This window comes from Sinocyclocheilus grahami, unplaced genomic scaffold (assembly GCF_001515645.1).
Source record: "Sinocyclocheilus grahami isolate Dianchi unplaced genomic scaffold, SAMN03320097.WGS_v1.1 scaffold548.1, whole genome shotgun sequence".
NCBI lineage: Eukaryota > Metazoa > Chordata > Actinopteri > Cypriniformes > Cyprinidae > Sinocyclocheilus > Sinocyclocheilus grahami.
This window is the reverse complement of record NW_015505727.1, coordinates 691,888-700,958: the sequence shown is the minus strand read 5'-3', so window position 1 is coordinate 700,958 and position 9,071 is coordinate 691,888.

Here is a 9,071-nt window from a genome sequence, read left to right as displayed (position 1 = left end):
TTTTGGTCCAATATGTAATATCTCTGTCTTATCCGAATTTAATAGGAGAAAATTATTGGTCATCCATTCTTTTACATTTTTAACACACTCTTGTTAGCTTAGATAATTTAGAAGTTTCATCTGGTCTTGTTGAGATATATAGTTGAGTATCATCAGCATAACAGTAGAAACTAATCCCGTATTTCCTAATAATATTACCAAGGGGCAACATGTATATTGAAAATAGCAGAGGACCTAGGACAGATCCTTGTAGTACTCCATATTTTACTGGTGATTGTTGAGATGACTCCCCATTTAAATGAACAAAGTGGTAGCGATCGGACAGGTAGGATCTAAACCATCTTAAAGCCTGCCCTTGAATACCTGTATAGTTTTGTAATCGATCTATGAGTATGTCATGATCTATAGTGTCGAACGCAGCACTAAGATCAAGTAAAACTAGCAATGAGATGCAGCCTTGGTGTGACGCAAGAAGCAAGTCATTTGTAATTTTAACAAGTGCAGTTTCTGTGCTATGGTGGGGCCTGAAACCTGACTGAAATTCTTCATAGAGATCTTTTTTCTTTTGCAGGAAGGAGCACACAAACAAATATTAAACTAATTACAGATGCATTAAGGTGCATCTGATCACTTAGTAAAGTAACAGCACACCTCTCCTCAGCAAGACCCGTGGTTGGAGGACTCATTCACATCTGGACCACAAACACTGTATGATATATTGGAACAGTAATACTCACCATGACGGTGACCTGTGATTTCTCTGCATTTCTCCCCTCTTTTTGGAAACTCTGATTAGGTAACCATGTTAATAACTCACACCTGTGCTAGAGGGTTAAACGCCTCACTTGGCACCCGTGCATGAAACGCATCAATCAATCCTCTGACAGTCAAGTGCAAAATGACTTCATCATTCTGAAATAGTCACAAATACTCATAAAGAGGTCAATCTCAACTCTATAAGGCCCATTGCACACTAGTCTAGACACATAAGCAGCACATGTTTTGTTTCAGTGCCCATGTTATCATTCACACTTCGCACAGAGGTAGCGTGTAGTAGGAGCGGAGCATTTTTTGAGTCTATTTTTGTTGCAAAAACCACAAATGCATGTTTAAATGATTTAAGTATAGCTTCAGTTGAAGTCTAATTTTATCATATAAACTACGCTACACAGCATGTTATAAGGTGAAACCTGCTTTATTTCTTCCTAAATTTTATGTTTTCTGTTTAAATTTTTCTGGATTCAATTTTAATACAAATGTTAATGGTTTCAATAAAATTTAATAATCAAAAAGTATAAATTAAATCAATGAAACTTCAACAATTTAATAAGTTATTACACTTATTTCACTATTATTTGAAAAATAATAGTGTCCCATTTTATTTTCAAATTTCTTTATTGAATTTTTATATCTTTATTTTTAAGTCTATTTATCAAAAACAGTGGTAATCTAATACATTCATAAAACATATTTAACTTAGATATTTATTATACTTTTAAAATGTAATCAGATGAAATTTGATTGTGTAAAGTACAATATTTTAATATTGCATTAGTATTATTGTTATTATTTGTTAAGCACATTCTATTGTACAGTAGTAGTACATATTTCTGTCATAATTTCTTCAAGTTAAGCCATTTGTGGTTAACGTGGAGGAACACACTGTACTTTTACACTAAATTATCAAATATGTTGTATGTTGTCTTTCTGGTATTGGAGATCAACACCTGCAGACATGTTCCCTTTGTAAAAGTATGTTGTGTTCCTAAATAATAACCGCAAACACAAACAAATATTAAACCAAGTACAGATGTATGATGACCAACACAATGCCATGTTCATAGTCATAGTTCATAGTATCCCATAACTGCTAACTGTTGTCTTTGATTATGGAATTAATTAATTGACTATTGACAATGGAAAGAAGCCAATGACGTGGCAAATTGTGTAGTCACTGCTTTGTCACTTGTCAATACTGGAAGTGTTTTGCACATTTGAGGCAGTGCTCACATCACAGTTTCAAATTTATTGTGCAAAGTACCGACAAACCATCTGTGAATTGTCGTTCCCACATGCCTCTCTGAAAATGAACTGTGAAATGGGCTTAACTCAGTCAAGAATGATGTTCATACCATAGCATTGAAATCAAAATGTCAGTATATAGAAGTTACATTTTATGACCAATCTAAAAAAGTATATATGTTGGCTGAGTTGTGGCTCTGGAACTATTTAATCATATCTATTTTAGTTCAAATCCACAGCTAACATAGCACATGTTAAACATAGCTTCTTTAGCATGTTAATGAATGTGTACAATGTTACTTGTCAGTGGTATGATATGACATGACAAACAACAAGCGCTACTCTACACTGCTCAGAACTCGCGTTTGAATCGTCAGTGGCAAATCCTTTAAATATTAAAACTTACTTACAGACTGTGAGTCAGAACAGCCGGCATTGTAGTCTACTCTACCAGGATCAGGAAACAGTCCTCCATAAAATGCGCTGCACACATCTGAATATTTGGGTTGAAGTGTTCTGGAACAGTGTTGTAAATACAACTTAACCACTGATTTCTAGTTGTGTCCTCTTTTGGAAGACCAAACAAAGTATTACGACATGGCGGCGGCAACAACAATACTACAGCAAGAATCAAAGTTACTCCTTCTTTCTTTGCGTGAACATTTGGGCGGTGTTATGCAAATCTTCCCACACAGTGACGTAGACATGTGGGGGCGTGTTTAAACGAGGCGTTTTAGGAGGGTGTGGACAAGTCTTAACTTTTAAAGAACCGAGATAAAGAATATCTCTTTGGTTTTGAGACTTTAGTCTTTGCAACTTTAGGGATCTTGTCTATTCACGAACAGCTTGTAACACTCCAAAGAGAAAGGAAAACTTGAAAGCGCATCAATGACCCCTTTAATATAAAAAAAGTTATATTCCTGTCAAATGTAAAAGCCCTTTCACACCAAAAGTGAAATGAATAAGCCTCAAGCTGAAGGAAGTGTAAATTACAAAAGCTCGAACAAATCTTTCAGCTGTGAAATCATTTTGGATTGCATGAGGAATAGGATGCAAGAGAAGAAAGTTCAACACTTAACACTTTCTTCTCAATCAACCCCCCCCCCCCCCCATGTTTATCTAAATTCATTTTTGCTCATTAGTATGGTTAAACTGGATTATTGAAGGCCAGCAGGGAAGACATTGGCTAATAAAATGCGATTAAATGCATAAAGGATTTTTGTGTTAACATTTAATTATTGCAGGTTTGTGTGATATTCTGAGTTTTCTTTTTACTGCTTTTATTCAGTTTGAGGAATACTGAATCTACATTTCTGCAAATGAGATGAGTAAATGCATGTTGATATTTAGTCTGGAAGTAGAACTACAGTGACATCGTGTTCACACAGCACACACAACATCTCTGCATTTACTCGATCTCTTCACATGAGGACAGGACAGCTATCAGTCAATGAATAACCCCCGACTCTGTTTGTGAGCTCTACTGTTTAGCACAGTGGTAACCACAAAAACTTCAACATTACAGAAACTCTTTCAAATGTCTAACAGCATAGCTGGTCTTTCCCTTCATTAAAAAAACACATAAAAGAACAGTTAATTTCAACATTTACTCATCCAGTCCTGCAAAGCATGCGGGAAACATGAAATCCACTGCCCAATTTCCAAAGTTACTGCAACTTAATTTTTAAAGAAACTCAATTAACGCAGAAATTTGAAATTTAAATTACACGCAATATTAATTAAATTTAATGATCAATATTTTTAACTTCACCTGAACTTAAAAAATGTGGCAACTTAAAAGTTTTAATTAAATCAATAAATTAGAATGTTTAAATTGCAAGCATGCATTTATTTAATTTGTGGTAAAAGGTCCCCTGAGTTACTTTTTAGGGTGATTTTTTTCTTTCTTTATTTTTTTTGGCCAATTTCCTTGACATTCCGAGACTGAATTCCATTGACTGATGACTGACCGTTTTGCGTTAATGCATCTGTACTCTGTAATTTTTATCTGTGTTTGTGGTTAACGTGGAGGAACACAATGTACTTTTACACTAAACGATCAAATATGTCGTATGTTGTGGAGACCAACACCTGCAGACGTGTCCGTCTTACATTTTCCCAGTGTAAAAGTACAATGTGTTCCTCCATAATAACCGCAAACGCAAACAAATATAATGAGTACAAGTACATATGCATTGAAGATGGCCACCAGCCCATTATTTAGATCAAGTGTGACGCATGAGATCAACACCCAATGTCATGTTTATAGTCATAGTCACAAACTGTTGTTTTTGATCAATTGAATTGAATTGCCTGCTGGCAATGGGAAGAAACTTGGGATGTGGCAAACGTCTCTCTTGTATATTGGACGCATTTTGCGTAGTTGAAGCATTGTTCACGACTTCACGTCACAGTTTCACCTTCGTTGTGCAACGTACCTACATTTTTTAGCTTTTGCTTGATTTTGTCACTATAGAAAAAACATAATTTTCCACATGCCTCTCACTAAAAATTAACCGTGAAACAGCCTAAACTCAGTCAAGAAAGACGTTCGCAGAAGTGAATGACTTACATTTTATGAAGACAATAAGAATGGTGTTTTTCTGTGCAAAACTCTGCTTGAGTGCTTGCCATGTAGTTCTTCTTACTAACCCAAGTCATGGTTCAAGCGCATAAAATGTAGAAAATGCTGTTCCAAAGCTGTGACTTTATTTATTTTTTAAGAAATCAAAGTAAATGCAAATTAACTGAATGCTACTCTTTCCTTGCAATGAAAGGACCGACAAGTTCCAAAAAGGACACTCAATCTTAAAAGTAGCAGTTCTGCATGTTTGAACACGCATTGTCAAGACACATTACACCAGTTTGACTAATGTGTGACTAATATCAAGACCAGATTTAATAAGCAAAAGTGCACATGAAATTCAGATCAAATTTGGCTCTGTTCCTCAAAAGTAGTATGTGAATTATCTTCAGAAGGCGTGAAATACTGAAAACAAGCACATGCAATTTTTTTTGTTTGTGAAAGCACAATTTGTCCTTTTGTTTATTCTTTCACTGAAAGGAGAAGAGCAGTTCTGCTTTTGTGTTTCACTCTGAGGTGGATGTTCATTTTTAGGTGAACTGTTCCTTTAAACCAGCAGCCTCTGCTCAGATTCCCTGGATGCGATTGTGAGATACAGGCGAGATGAATCCTGATCAAGCCGTCACTTAATGTCACAGTAAGCATCTGATCAAGGCGTTCATGTCTTTGGCCTCATTTAACAGGAAGAGAGACACAGTTAATCCACAGTCCTGTATAATAGGCTTAAGTGTGACCCAGTGTGGTGCTTTTCTTACATTTGTGTAGGTAACGGGATAGTAACATCGTGTCTGCTTTCGGAGCGTGGGTGATCATTGAATTATAAAAACATAAAGAGGCAGAAAGATGGCTGTGAACGTAACCTTGAGAAAAGCAAAGCAGGGAATGGAAATTTCCCAAATGCACAGGGAAGGGTGGGATGGGCTGAGCTGCGCTGTCATGTGATTCGGATGAAAATGAAACACAGCCCTTTTTATCTGTGTGTGCAGCACCTGGGTCACTGGGATGTCACGTTTAGTAGCCGATGATGCTCGTCTTGTTGTGACCTTCCTGATTTCTCTCGCAAACAAAGAGATAAATGAAACCGTTTCTGATAAAAGTAGCTATTGGAAAAATACATGGTTGCTATACTTCGATAAATCGCACTGAAATGCACACAGTGTGTTCTCAGATGTTTCTCTCAGGCGAAAGTGATAGATTTTGAAGAAAAGAGTTGAGTGCAATGCTTCAGAGTTGTTATGCAGGATATTTTGGATGGTTTTTCACCCTCATGTCTTAATATTCCTTCATGCTCATCTCATCTTCTAATATAAATCAGTTTAAGAATAGTTTGTATTAGTGTTTACATCTTTTTAGGCAGTTCTATCTCACCAGTGACACATTTAGCTTGTTCAATAATTATTTTGCACTTGGTAAAGCTGTTTTGGAACACTGTTTATTATTAAATGTTCCATACAAATATATTTAAGTTGAAAAAAAAATTCTCTTGGAACAAATGGACTGAAGACTTTAAACCAGCACATTAACCATAAATGGTCTGACTCTGTAAGATAGTTTTTAAAGCATTATTTTTAAAGCCTTTGTATGTGTTATTTTGCATATGGTCGCTGTCAAAAATTAGGAAAATACAAAACATTTGAAAGATTTAAAATTTCGTTTCCAGGATTAATGGCACATCTGGTAACAATTTTGTAACCATATTAATATCAATATTTTTGTTTTGTTTTATAATTCCTACACTCTAAAAAATGCTGGGTTGTTTCAACCCAACTTTGGGTCAAATATGGACTAACCCAACTTTTGGGTTAAAAATGTAATGTAAATTTTGTTTTGTTTTATAATTCCTACACTCTAAAAAATGCTGGGTTGTTTCAACCCAACTTTGGGTCAAATATGGACTAACCCAACCGTTGGGTTACATTTTTACATTACAAATGTAACCCAACGGTTGGGTTAGTCCATATTTGACCCAAAGTTGGGTTGAAACAACCCAGCATTTTTTAGAGTGTATCTTGGTCATTGTAAAAAAGAAAAAAAATGTCTCTTATATTCTAAAATTTAGAAAAATGCTATAAGGGATTAGCTCCCTGTGGTATATTGATAGTTGTTATTAAAAATACAAGATATTTGAAAAATATAAGAATTTTGTTTCCAGGAATGATTGACAATTTTGTATTAATATTACTGTTTTTGTTTTTTAAGTATAGTTTCTATCTTAATCAGTGTATAACAGAAAGAAAGATAAAAATATTTATCTTATATTCTAACATTGTGTCAAAAATATAAACAATCAATCAATCAGTCTGTCAACCTGATACAAAGTACTTATTTTCCAAGTGATATCCTCATAATTTGTTTAGGCTTTAGTACAATGGTGAATAAAAATATTTTATTTTGGAAACAACATACACTATTCCCTTTAATATTTTTTTCACCCTCCATAAATGAGTCTTGACTTGAAAATAAATAGCTTTGTTAATTGCGTTACTGTTTAACAGTAGATCTCATTAGTGATTTTTATTTACTAAAATGAACCAAATGAAAAATCAGAAACCGTTTAGTGCCCTCAGAATGAACCTCGCGCTCCACTTTACAGTCCAAACTCAATTTTTAGCTCATTGACTGACAGTTTCAATGAACAGAGCGAGAATGGAATGGACTGTACAACATTAATGACCATCTCGTTTGGTATGTAATGACAACAGAGTGACACAGAGCTCTGGCATGTGTTGTTCTTCCTGTCTGTGGGCATCACTTCCTTCCGGATGTTTCTGCACAGGAAATTGTAAGAACATTGTTATCCGAGTTATTCGCCTTTGTGAAGCGTACCGACAGAAGTATATGAGATACCGCGGAGCTGCAGTTTTATAGCAGCCTTCAGACCGTATTTCCTGTGGGAATGAGAGGAATATGCTTGGCGTGGAGATTAAATCACGCTCCATCCCCAGCAGGATTTTATGATGCTCTCTGGGGTTTTATTAGTGCTGTAGTTTTATGGGTCTCATGTACAGTGTGCAGTGGCGGTGAGAACAGTTTATCCAGGAGACCCGCTGTAATCCCACTCCCCCACCTCTCGCTAGAAGTCAGCGGGTTCATGTGCTTCAGATCCGGGTTGTCTTTTACAATATTAGTGGAAAGTTTTGATGCTGTTTAGAGGTTCATCTCAGCTTCTCCTGCAGGTCCAGGAATTCAGAGCTCTTTCAGCTGTAAGCGGATTACAGGCCCAAAGCTTCATATCAAAAGATGCCCGTATTCCTCCCCGCTCACACCGCCTAATTTCTGCTGTTCATCTGGAAAATTCCCTCGACTTATGTCACGGTTCATTGTGATTACAACCTGGCCGTGGTGGGGATGTACTTCAATAGCACCAGTGTTATTTTAGTATTTTTTATTCATATTTTGAAATAGTATTTATTTTTATATTTTCTGTTTTCATTTTAATTAAATCTTTAGCAATTTACGTGCTTTTGTCTTTTTTTTTAATCATTTTTTGTTGTTTTTAGATATTACTATTTAGGGTTGATTTATTATTTTATTTATCTCCAGTGCTTCAACTTAACTTAGTTCAGTTTTCATTTAGTTATGTTTTTCATCTAATATTTAGATTTGATTTTATTTCAAATAATATATAATTAATATGCTAATATAATTTTTTATAAATGTTTTAATTAGCTCTTATTTTTATTTGAGTGATTTTGTTATGTGCTTAATTGTCATTTTTATTAGTTTTTGTTCAAGGTTTAATTTGTTTTTATTTTAGTTTTAGTTTTTATTGATTTCCAGTAACATGTAGTGCTTCAGCTTTTTTCTTTATATTTATTTTATTTCAGCTTTATTTCAAATAAATTTGATTTTATTTCATTTTTATTAATTTCTAATACTTTTATTTAAATTTTAGTTCTTCTGTCATTTATATTAGTTTTTTTAAATTTTTTTATTAATACTTAGGTTTTGTTTTTATTTCAAGATTTAGTTTTAGTTTTTAATTATTTTCAGTTAATTAAAAACTAAAATGAAATCAACTTAAACATATTTCAGTTAGTAACCAAGGCAACATTTCAAATTTTTGTATAGCATTTCATATTTAGATATTTAGATTGATTTTGCTTTTTGTTTTTCATTTCACAAAAATGATTTTAATAGTTCAGTTGACGATAATAATCCTGACTAGAACCACTGAACATGCAGTACACTGAATCATCCATTCACCAAAACTCTCACTCACAACCGTCTTAATTGGCCTAAACCACTTGCATTCATTTATTTGCTTTTATCCAAAGTGACTTGTATTGCATTCAAGATACACGGTCCACGCATTCCCTGGTGTTCATTGGTGTTGCTGGTATGACTCTGCATTATTTTAGTCCACCAGTTAAACCAGCATCAGCCAGCCTGAACCAGCACTCTGTCCGACAGGGATTCAAACCTTCACACATTGAAATGTATACTGTCACAGATGCTGATGATG